The 17,615-nt window shown below is 36.2% G+C and overlaps 2 long non-coding RNA genes across 4 annotated transcripts in view; both read right to left on the bottom strand.

The window, feature by feature from the left end:
- LOC123608660 overlaps window positions 1-17,615 on the bottom strand; it is a 501,461-nt gene that overhangs the window by 425,308 nt on the left and 58,538 nt on the right. The window lies entirely within an intron of this gene.
- On the bottom strand, window positions 8,666-12,665 carry LOC123608661. The gene is made up of 3 exons (XR_006717370.1): window positions 12,053-12,665; window positions 10,994-10,998; window positions 8,666-8,677 (listed from the first exon to the last, which is right to left on the bottom strand). It is a non-coding gene; the product is annotated as an uncharacterized LOC123608661 (long non-coding RNA).

Raw genomic sequence — 17,615 nt, 5'->3', positions numbered from 1 at the left:
ACACTAAAGGATTTCCAAATTTTGAAGGGAAAGCTTCTAGATGTCACTCATCCTGGATGTTATATTTTACTACCTAAATTCAAATTACAGGGGGGTGTCTCGGTGGCTCAGTCAGTTAAGCATCTGACTTTGGCTCAGGTCATGATCTCACGGCTCGTGGGTTCAAGACCCGTGTCAGGCTCTGTGCTGACAGCTCAGAGCCTGGAGCCTGCTTTGGATTCTGTGTCTCCCTCTCTCTGTATTCCTTCCCCACTCGTTCTCTCTCTCTCTCTCTCTCTCTCTCTCTCTCTCTCTCTCTCAAAAATAAATAAAATATTAAAAAAATTTTTTTAAATAAAAAATAAATTCATATTATAGGAGTCCTTCCAAATTGAGGCAGCATAGGTAAAAAGGCATTTTGCTGTAAGCAATAACCACAGTGCATTCTAATGGAAGCACAGTAAATCCCCTTCATTGAATGGACCTGGGTAGTAGCAACTGAAATAGCTAAAGCATCATTTTGAACACTGTGTTCTATGTAAATGAGTTCATTGAGATATTAATAGGTATTTTGCAAACAGCGCTCTGTGATCAAATAATTTAAAGATTTTCACTTCATGGAGACGTTCAATGCATATTACCATTTCAAAGACTCTGGGAAGGCCTGCTTTCAGATAGCTTATTTGTCTTTATATAAACTAGTGTTTCTAAAAATTGTTTGGCCATGAGACTAGTTTTTAATATAAAAATTATTTAAAATTTTTTGGAATAGTTCTCCAGAGAATATAATTTAGGGAACATACCTATAGAAATGAATGAAGTTTATCTAAAGGCTAAACTTTTAACAACTATAGACCCAGAATTACAAGTTAAGCCTGAACTTCAGTGAATGACTTTGGAGTGTGACACCACTTGAGAAGCAAAGTTCTGATTTTGTTTCAGCTACTCACCAGCTTTGTTATTGGACAACTTAACTTTCATGAATCTTAGTCTTGAAGAGGGAGAACATCATTAAGTAAGATATATGTAAGTAAGGTTTAGCACTCTATCCAGCACATAGTAAGTCCTCAAAATGGTAACTATTACAATTAGAGAACCAGTGGTTAATAAAGAATTGGTTCCATGAATAGAGAAAAAGACCTAGACAGAACTAGGACAGAATTTCTGTAAGAAAGCCCATTTCCCCGGTGCCTGAATAAAGGATTAGTGTTTAACAACAGATCTGTAGGCAGGCATACTTTAACATCATGTTAAGTGGGATAAATCAAACAGAGAAAGACAAATACTTTATGATATTACCTATATGTGGAATCTAAAAAAGCCACACTGGCAAAAACGGGAAGTAAAATCTTGTTACCTGGGTATAAGGGGTAGGATATAGATAGAATGTTCTTTTAGGATACAACTTGAAATGAGAAGTATGTAAATAAGTTCTAGAGATTTAATGTATAGTACAGTGAAGACAGATAGCAAAATTATGTTATAGTCATCAAACTTGCCAAGAGACTAGAACTTAATTATTCCTAGCACTAAAAAGAAATGCTAATTATGTAACATGATAGAACCGCTAAGTATTGCTACCATGACAATCATATTACAATATATAAATGGTACCAAATTTACTAAAAAGTCTTCATACTCACTTCCCTGTGTGTGGGGGTGTATGGAATGTCTTCTCTCTGAGGTGTGCATAGAGCTTGTTTCTCAGCTCCCTCAGAACCCTTATCTGGTGAGGCCACTAACCTCTCAGGGCTTCCATGATCACCTTACACAAAATGGCAACAATCACCACCACCCACCCAGAACAGCAATTTTTCTCCACAAGCACCAAACACCATCTGACAAAATACAAATTTACTTGCTATTTGTTTATTATCTGTTTCTCCTACCAGAATAAAAGGTCTATGAGGCCCATCTCTTTTTTTTTTTTTTTATTCCTTATGGCTTCATCCCCTTGAGTAGTATCTGACCCACAGTAGGTATTTATAAATATCTGAATAAGCATTTTGAAGGTAAGTATCTTCTTTTCACCCCCTCTCATTAGTTTTCTAGGGACAAAAGTAAACACTAGATCCCATTTTTTAAAGTCACTGTTATAAATTTTTTTTTAATTTTTTAAGTTTATTTATTTTTGAGAGAGACGAGAAAGTGATGGGGGGGGGGTGTAGAGAGAGAGGAAGAGAGATAATCCCAAGCAGGTTTTGCACTGTCAGCACAGAGCCGACGCAGGGCTCGAACTCACAAACCATGAGATCATGACCTGAGTAGAAACCCAGAGTCAGGGGCGCCTGGGTGGCGCAGTCGTTAAGCATCCGACTTCAGCCAGGTCACGATCTCGCGGTCCGTGAGTTCAAGCCCCGCATCAGGCTCTGGGCTGATGGCTCAGAGCCTGGAGCCTGTTTCCAATTCTGTGTCTCCCTCTCTCTCTGCCCCTCCCCCGTTCATGCTCTGTCTCTCTCTGTCCCCAAAAAAATAAATAAACGTTGAAAAAAAAATAAAAATAAATAAAAAAAGAAACCCAGAGTCAGACGCTTAACCAACTGAGCCACCCAGGCACCCCAAAAATCACCGTTATGGTTCTTATGTCGCCTTTTTTTAATAAAAATATTCTAGAGAGTCAAGATGAAACTTAAAACCTTAACTTAAAATTCAACCCTACAACATTAATATAGGCATTTATCCTTATAAATTACAAATTTATCCTTTATGTTCTTTCTTTAAAAATTGCACAAAACCTACACGATTAACTCAAAAACACTTGCCAAGATTACATATAGTTAACCTTACGAATTTCCCTACATTCCTCAAATTTTAAACAGAATAATAAAATGGGACTTTGCCTTTAAAATTATTAAGCTCTTCTTCATCCCACCTAAACCCCTAACCATGTAAGCTAAGCAAAATGTATCTGTAAAGAAACTGCCCAATGAACATGTTTTATTCTACAATCCCCTTATCTATAGAAAAGTTCTGCCTTACCCTGGTTAATATCTCATGTGGGCTTCCTCCAACCCTTCTATCCAGCCATTCTTGGGCTGCATCTCCTTTGTGATGATCTAGCCTGTGGTGAGTATGTCTGCCTTCTTGATGTGCTGAAACCCTAATAAAAATAGAGTCCGCATTTTGTAAAAGGAAAGAGTTTAGCTTTTCTGTGGCATCAGCCTGTATGCCAGTGTCCCCAGTGTCCTCTCACTGTCCTTCCCACTGCATCTCAGAGCTTGAATTTCCACGTGGCAAAGTCCAGTGCATAAAATCACTGGATGCACATTGAAGACTATTAGAGAACCAGAAAAGGTCTGACTTCTTCTAAGATATATTACTGACATTTTTCTAACTGAATAGAGATTATTCAGTATCTTTCCCTGAGCATAATGAGCTGATTTACGACACACACCAGCCTAGTCTAGTAATAGAGAAGAAAGGGTAATGACAAATTTTCATCCTTTCAGAGGCTGAAGATTTCTGTATGCCAAATGCAAAGTACCCCTGAAGTTCAGGGCATTTTGCATGATGTTTCTATCTATATATCCTCAGCTTCAATATGTAATTTAGAAATCTAAAAATAGGGCTAGGGATTTTTGTTCAAACTCTTTTGTGTTCAAAGTAATTCATGTATTGAAGTCACATTTGCATTACTTCATGGATTTTCTATTGATAAAGGCAGGTTATTTTTCCCTTCTCTAGGATCTCTTAGACTACAATTAATGTATTATGGAAATAAAATATCAGTATTTTTACTAGAAAACATGCTCAAATACTGAGTTCTAAATATATAAATTTGGAAGTACTAGACTGAATAACAAACCATTGTACGTGAATGCTAAACACATCAATAATAAATAGCACATATTTTAAATCGACTGTATGCCAGGCACCTGCCAGGCCACCTCACATTAAGATAAGCTTATACTTTATACGGGGCCTTTCTCTCCAGACGTTTCTACTATTTCCATTTGTATTTCCATGTGATAAATGGAAGGCAGTATTATTTCTATTTCATTTACATATAGAAAAATTATGAAAAAGTTTATGCTTTGTTTATGCAAAAAAGAACAGTTTAATGTACTTCCAGAAAGTCAAGGGGCAGGATGAAGTCAAGTGTCTTTATTCTTCTAAATGCTTCATTCTGAATGCTTTATTCTACATAAATGCTTTCAGTTTTTCCTCATAAAATATTTTCTTTAGAATTACAATATATTTGTTGAGCATTAGAGTTTTCAGGTGCTTTCTCACACAGTATCTTATCTGAATCTCACATTCACTCCAGGATGTGTACATATGCATGTTTTGCACATGGCACAGTAATATTTTGGCTCATCTTCCAAAAGTGAACATAATCTCATCTTTAAGATAAAAAGCAGATACTAAAAAATGTCAAAGTAATTGATCCAAGTTCACAGAGCCTCAACCCTGGCCTTCCGATAGGTGCTGTAACTCTTTCCTCTGTAGCATACCACAACAAAAACTTGACTCTTCCCTTTTCTATAAAAATGTAAATATATATTGGGGCGCCTGGGTGGCGCAGTCAGTTAAGAGTCAGACTTCAGCCAGGTCACGATCTCGCGGTCCGTGAGTTCGAGCCCGCATCGGGCTCTGGGCTGATGGCTCAGAGCCTGGAGCCTGTTTCCGATTCTGTGTCTCCCTCTCTCTCTGCCCCTCCCCTGTTCATGCTCTGTCTCTCTCTGTCCCAAAAATAAATAAACGTTGAAAAAAAAATTAAAAAAAAAATGTAAATATATATTGCTCCCATATCCTCAAATCATCAATGGGCTTTCACCAGACATCAATATCCCTCTATTTTTTTTTTCTCTGTAGAAGTTAAAACAATAAACAGCATGAGACTGGCTTTGTAGCCAATAAACCAGAACTAATTCTAAAATTATTCTTCAAAGCAGTCAGCTTGAGAATCTTTAGCCCTATTACAAGCATACCTCACTGATTGAAATATGCTTAAAATGCTTTGGGAATTACTTTGAAAACCAGATAATAAGCCACAAAAGAATATCACTTGCTTTACTTAATAGTAACACCTCATTTTTTTTTTAAATTAGTAAGCATTTAATCACTCACTTTCTTTACCAGATGAGACTCTGATTTCTTTGGACCTTTCTCAAATATAATATTTTGACTCAAAGTATGAAATTTTTCACTATTAAATATAATTTTTAAAGTTTGCTATGGTCTCGTGGGATAATTCCACAAGAGAAATTCTAAGAATGACTTGTCCAAAGGCAGCATCCCTAAAATGAGTATGGAGCCTGCCTAGGTGATGTCTTTGATGGCACTAACTTTCCCTTAGTTTTGAAATTGTATTAAAAAAATAAGTTTTGAATCTTATAGTCACACATCATGTATATATGAATTTGTATAGACAGTGCCTAAGAAGGAGTTTTATATAGATATTGTCTAAAAAGGGGAGGCTTTCACTGTGGCTGCCAAAATTAAGTCCTCTAAAGATGGTGATTTTCTGAACTAGCAATGGTTCAATTGCCAGATGACTTCTGTTTCTTACAATTTAGCAAGTCTCAGTTCAATCTACCAATTTTCCCATTATGCCACTTTTAAGAGAAAGGATCATTTTAACCTCAGTAAAGCATTTCAATAAATTGCCCACTATAGAAATGCTGAGGATGTGTTATAACACCTCTTTCCTTCCGCAGAAATAATACCTTTCTGAAAGTTTGACAAGTTAATGAAGCATCTCTTTCCTATCTGAAAAAATCAGTTGGCATTCTTTCATTGAGCAAGTAAGCTTCCAAGTGTTTCTTCATTTGACCTTCAAAACACCTTTTAGTACTTTTCTTATGAGTGATGTCAACTGGTATGCAAGCCACTTGGTACATTCCCAGACCCCTTAAAAATAATTCCATCATATTGGCTAATCCTAGGGGGTCTCTCCAGAGCTAAGTGCACTTGTAAAACTATTCATAAAAAGGGTCTCCTATTTCTGTCTCTACTTCCTTTAACACCCTGGTTTTATTTTACTTGGACTAAGAAACACATCAAATCTCAAAGCTTAGAGTATGGGTCCATTTTTCAACTGCTTCAAGAAGCCTGTTCTCTACACCCTCCTCTTTCTTACTAATAAATTTGATTAAGGCAAATTCCCCTTTGTGAAACCAGAAACCAAATTTTTCTGCTATACTCCCAATGCTTACACTTGGCTTCAGTCTTCATTAATTAACCACTTGGATCTTTAAAAGTCCTCACCTCTTTTTCCTAGCATGTATATATTCTTCAAAAGTCTCTCAGAAGTCAGTTGAAATGTTTAGTCTTGCTTGAAATTAATTTTCCACTTTTATTGTTGCAATTATTTGGCAGGTTTTATGGCTTTATAGTAATTCCCCAGAACCCTTTGAATCTGTTATGCTTTTTATGTTTGTGCTTGATATGTTTCCTTAGCAACACATTGATTCTGCCAACACTGTTCCATAAGATTTAGGGAGTGAACATGTCTGAGATATGAATATGAAGATGACTGTCATAGGTTTCAATGTTTTGATGATCCTCAAAATGGTTTTCAAATTATTGTAGTCAGAAGATACTTCTTTTATTTCAACCTTATTTTTTTCAACCAATGTGCTTCCTTTATTTCTTTGATTAATTTCCACTTACTTTACTAAAACAAGTGTTTAAGACTTGGTAAATTAATGAGGTCATGGAAATATTACGGTAGAAAGATTTAATCAATTAAAAAAAAAACCCAACAATTCCTACAAATCCCACTAATTTACTCAATAAGCTTTTTAAACATGTGAATTAGTTACACTAAAATCTCATAGCACTATCACTTGACTCCAGAAATACTATGCATCCATTAATTTATTCAAAAAATATTAATATAGCAATGTAGAATATAGATTTTTGAAATTACAGAGTAGGCATTATTAAAAATTTGTCATGGTTTCTTATATATCTTTAGACATGCTAGTATTTATAGTTCCTTTAGAATGAGGTTCCCACCAAAAATAAATGGGGTCGGACTTCCGGGAAAGATGGTGGAGTAGGAGGAACCTAAGCTCACCTTATCCCATGCATACAACTAGATAACACCCACATCAATGTAAATAACCCAGAAAATGACCGAAGACTAGTGGAACAGACTCTCCACAACTAAATGTAGAGAAGAGGCCACACTGAAGACGGTAGGAATGATGGAGATGCAGTCAGGAGCCAGACAGACCAGTAGGACTGTCCATGGGAGGGAGGGATGCCATGAGTACAGCGAAGGGAGAGTAGTTCCCCAAGCCAGGCACCCCAGGCATGGGGGACACACACAGGGAAGAGGAATCCCCATAACGTATGACTTTGAAAATGAGAGGGGATCAACAATCATGGGGCTTACCACCTTGAATTCTAAAAATCTGGGAAAGCTGGGAGGATGATAGGAAACTGAGCCCCAAACCCTTATAAAGACAGCACAACAAACAGCCCCATGGAGATACAGCATAGAAGCAATAATTTCAAATACACCTGGAGTATACAGAAAGCCTTGTTTACTAGTCCTGGAGGAATCAGGATCATAGGGAAACTTCTCTAGGAACAGAGGAGCTAGTGGGCATTGTTTCCCACCCTTGTCCCCAGCCAAATACACAGACACTTGCAGGAGCCAACACAGTGACAACACTTACTACCTAACTTGCTACTACCCCCACTCCTGCATTCTCCTACAGATCTGCGCCCTCCAATGCTCTTGGCCAGAACCCATCCAAAGTGGTGCCACAAGCCTGGTAGTGTGCAAGAAGTCTTGGCAGGGGCCAAAACCACTCCAGAGTGACTCCTTCCCTGGAGAGAGGGAAAGATAACCACACACACACACATCAGTCCTACTGCAGCCCCAACAGTGGGCTGGGAGCAGACATCGGGTCTGACTGCAGGTAATATCGACCAATGAAAGCTTCTTGGGGGACAACACAGGGAAAGTGTTCTACTGTTTGGCGCTACTGCACCTCTGGCAAATGCCTGGACTGACTCAACTCAGGCCCAAGATGGACCCAGACTGGCCCACTAGCAACACGGGACCAAATCCTGCCCAGAACAGGCAGAGAGTCATTGCAGACAACTGGACTGAAGGCAAACGTGACTCAGCCACAACAGTAGGACACACACAATACACATAGGAGACACCTCTAAAGTACCAGATTCTGATAAACAGGGGACATTGCACTGTAGGGCACTATACAACCTGTGGTTATAGTGGTATAAAGCCATTACTTTCAAGAGCAGGAATGTAGCTGACTTTCCTAGCATACAGAAACAGAGAGCTAGAAACTAGAGAAAATAAGGAGATGGAAAAATATGTCCCAAATAAAAGGACAAAATGAGACCAAGAATGCTAAATGAAATGGAAGTAAGTAATATGCATGATAGAGGGCGTAATGTATTGGTTATAAAGATAGTCACTATACTTGAAAAGAGAGTGGAGGACATCAGTAAGACCCTCAATAAAGAGAAAGAAAACATAAAAAAGAACCAACCATATATGAAGGACTCAATAACAAAAATTAAAAATACACTAGATGGGGCACCTGGGTGGCTCAGTCGGTTAAGTGTCTGACTTCAGCTCAGGTCATGATCTTGCAGCTCGTGGGTTCAAGCCCCACATCAGGCTCTGTGCTGACAGCTCAGAGCCTGGAACCTGCTTCGGATTCTGTGTCTCCCTCTCTCTCTGCCTCTCCTCTACTAGCACTCTGTCCCTCTCTCAATAATAAATAAAAGCATTATTAAAAAAATACACTAGATGGAATAAATACTAGACTAGAGGAAGCAAAAGAACAGATCAGCAGCTTGGAGGACAGAGTAACAGAAAGCAATCAAGGTAAACAGGAGAGAGAAAAAATAATAACAAAGATGAAAATAGACTAAGGGAACTCAGCAACACCACCAAGCATAACAACATTCACATTATAGGTATCCCAAAAGGAGAAGAGAGAAAAAGGGGGTCAGAAAATTCATCTGAAGAAATAACAGCTGAAACCTTCCTGAATCTGGGGAAGGAAACAGAAATCCAATCCAGGAGGCACAGAGCCCCAACAAAATCAACCCAAGGAGGTCCACATCTAGACACATAATAATTTAAATGTCAAAAAGTAGTGATAAAAAGGGAATTTTAAAAGTAGCAAGATACTACCAAAAAAAAGTTACATATAAGGGAAACCTCATAAAGCTAACAGCTGATTTTTCAGCAATAACTTTACAGGCCAGAAGGCAGTGGCATGATATATTCAAAGTGCTGAAAGAAAAAAACTTGCAACGAAGAATACTCTATCCAGCAAGGCTATCATTCAGAATATAAGAAGAGATAAAGAGTTTCCCAGAAAAACAAAAGTTAAAAGAATTCATCACCACTAAACCAGCCCTACAAGAAATGTTAAAGGGGACTCCTTGAGTGGAAAGGAAATACCATAAGTATAAGTAAGAAAAACAGGAAGCATAAAAGAAGTAAAATTAAGTATATCTATAAAGAACAGTCAAGGGATTCACAAAAAAAAGGAGTCACAATTTAGTGCTTTTAGAATGGGCTCAAACTTTTTTTTTAAGTTTATTTATTTTTGAGAGAGAGAGAGAGAGACAGTGTGAGCATGGGCAGGGGAGGGGCAGAGAAAGAGGGAGAGACACAGAGCTCTAAATGGGCTCCAGACTCTGTGCTGTCAGCACAAAGCCCAATGTGGGGCTTGAACTCACAAACTGTGAGATCATGACCTAAGCTGAAGTTGGACGCTTAACCAACTGAGCCACCCAGGCGCCCCAGAATGGGTTCAAACTTAAGCGATCATCAACTTAATATAGACTGCTGCAAGCAGACAATGTTATATATAAACCTAATAGTAGCCACAAATCAAAAACTGGTAATAGATATGTATACAATAAAGAGAAAGGAATGCAAGTATAACACTAAAGAAAGCCAGCAAACCATGAAAGACAAAAAGAATAGAAAGGAAAAGAGAAGAACCAAAAAAGCAACCATAAAACAAGTAATAAAATGGCAATAAGTACATACCTATCATTAATTATATTGAATGTAAATGAACTATACATTCCAATCAAAAGAGATAGGGTGATGGAATAGATAAAAAAAAAAAACAAGACCCATCTATATGCCACCTATAAGAGACTCATTTTGACCCCTAAAATACATGCACATTAAAATAGTAATAGTAGTAGTAATAGTCATATGGGACAAAAAGACTTTAAAAGAAAGACTAACAAGACACAAAGTAGGAAACCATATAATCATAAACAATCCAACAAGAAGATAAATGTAAATCTTAATTTATAATTAATAATTTACAATTAATAATAAATAATTAGTTATTAATTTGGGAGCACCCAAATTCATAAAGAAGCTAATAAGAAACATAAAGGAAGTGATCAATAATAATGAAATAATAGTAGGGTACTTTAATACCTCACTTACATCAATGGATAGATCATCCAAACAGAAAGTTAACAAAGAAACAGTGGCTTTGAATGACATTGAACCTGATGGGTCTAACAGATACATTCAAAAAATTCCATCCTAAAACAGTAGAATACACATTCTTTTCAAGTGCACATGGAACATTCTCCAGAATAAATCACATATTAGGCCACAAAACAAGTCTCACCAAATTCAAAAAGATTGAAGTCATACCATCCATTTTTTATGACCACAATGCCAGGAAACTAGAAGTCAACCACAAGACAATAAGGAAAGAACACAAATACATGGGGGTTAAATAACGTGGTAGTAAACAATGAATGGGTTAACCAAGAAATCAAAAAGAAAATTTAAAAAATACATGAAGATAAATGAAAATAAAAACACAACACTCCAAAATCTATGGGATGCAACAAAAGCTGTTCATTTAAGAGGGAAGAGAGAAGTTCATAGCAATACAGGTCTACCTCAAGAAGAACAAAACTTCAAATAAACAACCTACCTTACACCTAAAAAAGCCTAAAAAAAAAAAGAACAAACCCCCAAAACAGTAGAAAGGATGAAATAATAAAGATTAAGGCAGAAATAAAAAACACAAGCTAAAATAACAACAACAACAACAACAACAACAACAAAACAACAATAGAACAGATCAATGAAATCAGGAGCTTGTTCTTTGAAAAGACCAACAAAATTGATGAACCTTTAGCCAGATTCATCAAAAAGACAAAAAAGAAATAAAAGAGAGAGAATGAGGACTCAAATAAAATCAGAAATCAAAGAGGAGAAATAACAACCAACACTACATAAGTACAAAGGATTGCAAGAGACTATTATGAAAAATTATATGCCAACAAATTGGACAACCTAGAAGAAATAGAAAAATTCTTAGAAACATATAACCTCTCAAAACTGAACCAAGATGAAATAGAAAGTTTAAATAGACTTATTACCAGCAATAATATCAAATAAATATTCAAAAAACTCCCAACAAACAGAAGTCTAGAACAGACAGCTTCACAAGTGAATTCTACCAAACATTTAAAGAGTTAATACCTATCCCTTTTTTTTTTTAGGTTTTAAAATTTTTTATTTTTTTGAAGTTAACATGTGCATAAAAGGAAACTGAATAACACAAGAAGCAAAGAACAAAGTCATCCATAATCACAAGCAGTTTACAGTTTGACTTCTAGGTCCCATGTATCTACACAACTAAGCATTTTAATGTAATTAAGATCATAGTTATGTATCATGCTTTTTTTTTACACACCATGAATTTTAGCATTTCAAAGTCCCAAAACTATGAGTATTTTGATAACCAAGAATACACTACACCAACACCATCTGAAAGAAAAAAATGTAATCCTGCCTTTCTTGGCGACAAAAATGGCAACAGGCCTCTAGATAAAGATATTGGCAGAGCTACAATTAAAATACTGCATTCCCTTAATGTTTAATTAAAAACAAGACATAAAGTAACAGAGTACACAAAGTATAATGCTTCTAAAAGAAGTCATTATCCAATCTATACTATTCAAATATTAGCAAGGAGTGAATGAATCACTGAATCACTTAATGTATTCTTATAGTACAGCCAAAGAGATGCACACACATTAACAGTTATCACTAGAATGTAAATATGAACACATCCACACGCATCTCTCCCAGTATACTTCCTTCTGCCCCTCTGCGGCCAGTCTAATGAGTAAGTCCTGACATACATTTCTCAGAGACAGCCTAACACTTCCATGCCCAAAATGCTTCCTTCCTATCAATTATAACAACAACAAAAACTTAGAAACTGGTTAATTCAGTAGCTGTACATTGTATCATACACTGTCATCTCAGGACATCCAAAAGGCTTAGATGTTACCAAATAATGAACTTGTCCACAACAAACACAGGTACTTTATAAAAATGTACATATAGACTTATGTTTATAACGTAAAACTGTCTTCTAGATGTGGAGATACTAGCAAAAAGCCCTTCCCTTCATCCCTCCTCTGCTCCCTCCACCATTTCAATGACTAAGTACAGGACTACATCTAGCTCCAAGAGGCAGATTAACAGACACTCCCAGAACAGTCCTTCCTAAAAACTAACAAAAGGGCATTTATAAAGGAATTATTTTACTACTTCCACTTTTAATATACTTTGGGCATTAGGACTTGTTTTATCCTTTAACACACAGCAATATTAACTAAAATGCACAGACAGAATAATGGTTAGACAATCTGAATTTGTCTTAAAAACTCATGGGCACAGAACCCTTCTCTCATTTCCCCCCACACTCCACTCCCCGCAGTGAACACTCTCCAAGACATCAAGTTTAACACTTCCACTCCCCAAATACAACCATTCCTGTAAATTAACAAAATTTAAAGGGTGTTGTTACTTTAACTCTCTACTTCTAACATATTGTTCACTTTCAAACATCTAGAAGACTAGATGTTTCAAAATTTGCCCACTACATACATAGTATCACTGAAGGAACATTCTGGCCTAGAACCTTTCCTCTTTTCACCTCTTATCAACCCACTGTAAAGTATAAGCATCTGTCATGCTTAGAGGGGATTTTAACAATTTCACTTCCTCTAATTGTTTTCAGAACAGTCTTTCCTATGAATTTAAACACAAAGTGTATACAATGAATTTGTTTACTAACTACTTTTGTCATACACTGGCAACCTCTTTTAACATCTAGGAAGACTAGATGTTGTAAATTAGGACTCATTTGTCCTTTATATACACTATATACATAGCTAAGTAAAACAGAATGTAGACATAGGGAACAATGGTTAATCCTGCCTAACTATAAACATACTGGTATAAAGCTCTTTGCGTTTTCTTCTTCCTCCCTGAACCAGCACAACTATTATATAATGTGTACTGCTCTGAGAAGTGGTTTGATCATTTTGATCATTCCATTTTCAAAAAGACAATATTTCACATGAATTTTAACAAAAGGATATCTACAAAATGTGTTTTTTTTCTACCTCTACTTTTAACATACTTTGTGCTTCTAACATACTTCTAAACATCTAGAAAGGCTAGATGTTTCAAATAAGGACTTAAGTTTGTCCACTATATACACAGTAGTGTTGAATAAACTACACACATGTAACAATGGGTTATATCTGAAAGCGTCTTTTGCATAGGAACATTCTAGTCCAGAACCCTTCATTTCTCACAACTCCTCTCCACCACCAACCTACTGGGTGGGTACAGATAGGCACATGTGTCACTTAGATGTGACTACAACGTCATCTCTAAAAGTTCTTTTCAGAAGACAGCCTTTCAATGAATTTTAACAGAAAGTGTACAAAATGTGTTAGTTTACTAACTCTACTTTTGTCATACATTGGCAACCTCTTTAATATCTAGAGACTAGATATTATAAGATTAGGACCCTTTGTCCAATATATATACAATATATACAATCAAGTTAAATGCACATAACATATAGGGCAATGGATAAGCTGAAATTTCCTAGCACACACTAGCAAAACATTTTTTGCAATTTCTTCCCTCCGACCTCCCACAAACCAATGAACAAGTAAGCATGCTGTTCAGAGAGGTGAGTTAGCAATTCCATTTCCAAAAATAGTATTTCCCACCAGTTTTTAAAAGCTATTTACAAGAAGCATTACTCTACTTCTACTTTTAAATACATCAAGCATTTCTAAATATCTAGAAAGACTAGATATTTCATATAAGGACTTAGTTGTTCACTATGTACAAAGCACTGTTAAATAAAATTGCACACACCTAACAATGGGTAAATCTGAGGTATCTTCTAAATCTGACCATTCTGGCTAAACTATTCCCTCCCTCACTTCCTTCTCTCCACCACTAATCCAGTAGACAAGTACAGGCATGTGTAATTATTCACAAATTATTAAAAAAAAATAGAAGAGGATATAAAGCTTCCACATTTATTCTATGAGGCCAGCATTACCCTGATTACAAGACCAGATAAAGAAACCAAAAAAAAAAAAAAAAAGACAACTACAACCAATATCTCTGATGAACATAGATGCAAAATTCCTCAACAAAATATTACCAAACTAAATCCAACAATACATTAACAAAGTAATTCACCATGATAAGGTGGGATTTACTCATATGCAAGGGTGGTTCAATATTCCTAAATCAATCATTGTGATATATCACATCAGTAAGAGAAAGAAAAAAATCCACATGATCACTTCAATAACTTCAGAAAAAAACTGACAAAATAAAATGTCCATTCATGATAAAATCGCTCAACAAAGTAGGTTTGGAAGGAACATACCTCAACATAAGAAAGGCCATATATGAAAAACCCATAGCTAACATCATCCTTAATGATGAAAAACTGAGAGCTTTTCCCCTAAGATCCCCTAAGATAAGCTTTTCCCTAAGCTTTTCCCCTAAGATAAGACAAGGATGTCCACTCTCACCACTTTTACTGAGCACAGTGTTAGAGACCCTAGCCACAGCAGTCAGACAAGAAAAAGACATAAATGCATCCAAATTGGTAAGGAAGATGTAAAACTTTCACTATTGGCAGATAAGATGATACTATATATATAGAAAATTCTGAAGACTCCACCGAAAAACTACTAGAACTGTAAAATGAATTCAGTAAGGTTGCAGTACACATAATCAATATACAGAAATCCGTTCCATTTCTATACAGTAATAATGAAGTAGCAAAAAGATACTCCAGCTCAGAGCCTGGAGCCTGCTTCAGATGCTGTATCTCCCTCTCTCTGACCCTCCCCGCTCATGCTCATGCTCTCTCTCTCTCTCTCTTTCTCTCAAAAATAATTAAACATTAAAAAAAATTTTTTTTAATTCCAATACAGAATTGCTGTTGAGGAGCTTAAAAGCTTACAACAAAAAAGTGTTCAGTTCTGTCAGTTGTTGCTGTATTTTGAAGCTGAGTTGTTAGTGCAATAAATACATAGATATATATAAATAAAATAAATAGGGGCGCCTTGGTGGCGCAGTCGGTTAGGCGTCCGACTTCATCCAGGTCACGATCTCGCGGTCCGTGAGTTCGAGCCCCGCGTCGGGCTCTGGGCTGATGGCTCAGAGCCTGGAGCCTGTTTCCGATTCTGTGTCTCCCTCTCTCTCTCCGCCCCTTCCCCGTTCATGCTCTGTCTCTCTCTGTCCCAAAAATAAATAAACGTTGAAAAAAAATTTTTTTTAAAAAATAAATAAAATAAAATAAAATAAATATATATAAATATATATATAGCTAAATATATATAGTTCCACATATATTTATGGAACTACTTAAGATTATTACATCTTTTTGGCAAATCAATCCCATTGCCAATATGCAATATCTCTCTCTATCCCTGGTAATATTTCTTGTTCTGGAGTCTACTTTGTCTGATACTAAAATAAAGTCCCCTGATTTCTTTTGACTGGTATTCGCATAATTTCCCATCCTTTTAATTTTAACTCATCTGCAACTTTAAAGTGGACCCTTTGCAAACAGGGTCTATAATTGGATCTTGCTTTTCAGTCTGACAATCTGCTTTCTACATGTGATATAATTATACATACTTTTATATATTAAAATATAAATATAAATATGATTTAGTTTAAAATTTACCATCTTTCTAACAGTGTTCCAGGTCCCATCTGTTCTTTGCACCTTGTTCTTATTCTCCTGATTATTTTTGGATTAAGTATGTTTTATATTTCATTTCATCTTTACTATTAGCTTATTAGACATACCTATTTGTTTTATCTTTTTTTTAATGTTTACTTATTTTTGAGAGAAAGAGAGAGGTGGGGGAGGGGCAGAGAGAATCCCAAGCAGGCGCCACACTGTCAGTACAGAGCCTAATGTGAGGCTGTAACCCACAAACCACAAGATCATGACCTGAGCCAAAACCAAGAGTAGGGCATTCAACTGAGCCACCCAGGCACCCCGCTTTTATTTTTTTTAAGGTTGCCCGGGGATTACAACATTTCTTTTTAACTTCTCACATGCTAACCTCAAGTAATTTATCATTATGCATACTGTAATAATGCCTATGTCAGTACACTGGCATTTCTTCCTCCTACCCTTTATGCTATTATTGTCATGCATTTTACTTCTACATGTATTATAAACCCAATTCACTTTTATTTTGACTTATAATAGTGAATTATCTTTTACAGATTTTTTCTTTTCTTTTTTTTTTTTTTTCAACGTTTATTTATTTTTGGGACAGAGAGAGACAGAGCATGAACGGGGGAGGGGCAGAGAGAGAGGGAGACACAGAATCGGAAACAGGCTCCAGGCTCTGAGCCATCAGCCCAGAGCCCGACGCGGGGCTCGAACTCACGGACCGCGAGATCGTGACCTGGCTGAAGTCGGACGCTTAACCGACTACGCCACCCAGGCTCCCCTACAGATTTTTTAAATAAGGAAAAATGTCTCTTGCATTTACCAACATTTACTATTTCCAGAACTCCTTATTGTTTCGTGTAGGTCTGAATTTTATCTGATATTAGTTTTTCTTCTGCTTGAAGAACTTCATTCTTTTAGTGTAGGTCTTCACTTTTATTTTGGCTGAAACAAATTTTTTTCTGTCCTTTTTGAAATATGATTTCCTTGGATATGCAAATCTAAAGAATTAGATTCTAGTCCACAAATCTAGCTTATTATACATGAGGATTAAAATAAGATACTTTACTGAGAAAATCCTTTTACTAACAAAAAAAACTCTAGATAAAATTTTCTGGTAAATTTTCAAACTAAAAATTCACTTCAAATTTCTCCCCTACTTCCAAAATATTTTTTGCTATTCAAACACTTTAGGAATCCATATGAGTTTTTCCAAAATACTTAGACAAAGTGAAGGCAGAATCTTTCCTAATGAAAGCTTGTTTTTAACCCCCAAAATCTAAATTATTTATACATAGAGACTCCCGAAGAAACATGCTTTTCACTTCCCCTGAGAGTACTGTGGTAGGAATAATAAAGAACGTCCAAATATGTCCAAGTCCTAATCTTCCAGAACCTGTGAATATGTTAGGTTACATGGTAAAGGGGAATTAAGATGGAAGATGGAATTAATGTTGCTAATTAAGAGATTCTGAGATAGAAAAATCATCTTGTATTATCTATGCGTGTTCAATGTAATCACAAGGATCCTTATAAGTAGAAGAAGGCAGAAGAAAAAGAACTAGAGAGATAGCTCCATGTTGCTGGCTTTGAAGACTGAGAAAT

The sequence above is a fragment of the Leopardus geoffroyi genome, chromosome B2, assembly GCF_018350155.1.
Source record: "Leopardus geoffroyi isolate Oge1 chromosome B2, O.geoffroyi_Oge1_pat1.0, whole genome shotgun sequence".
Lineage (NCBI taxonomy): Eukaryota > Metazoa > Chordata > Mammalia > Carnivora > Felidae > Leopardus > Leopardus geoffroyi.
The sequence above is the reverse complement of the archived record's forward strand: the minus strand, read 5'-3'. Positions and strand labels throughout refer to the sequence as shown.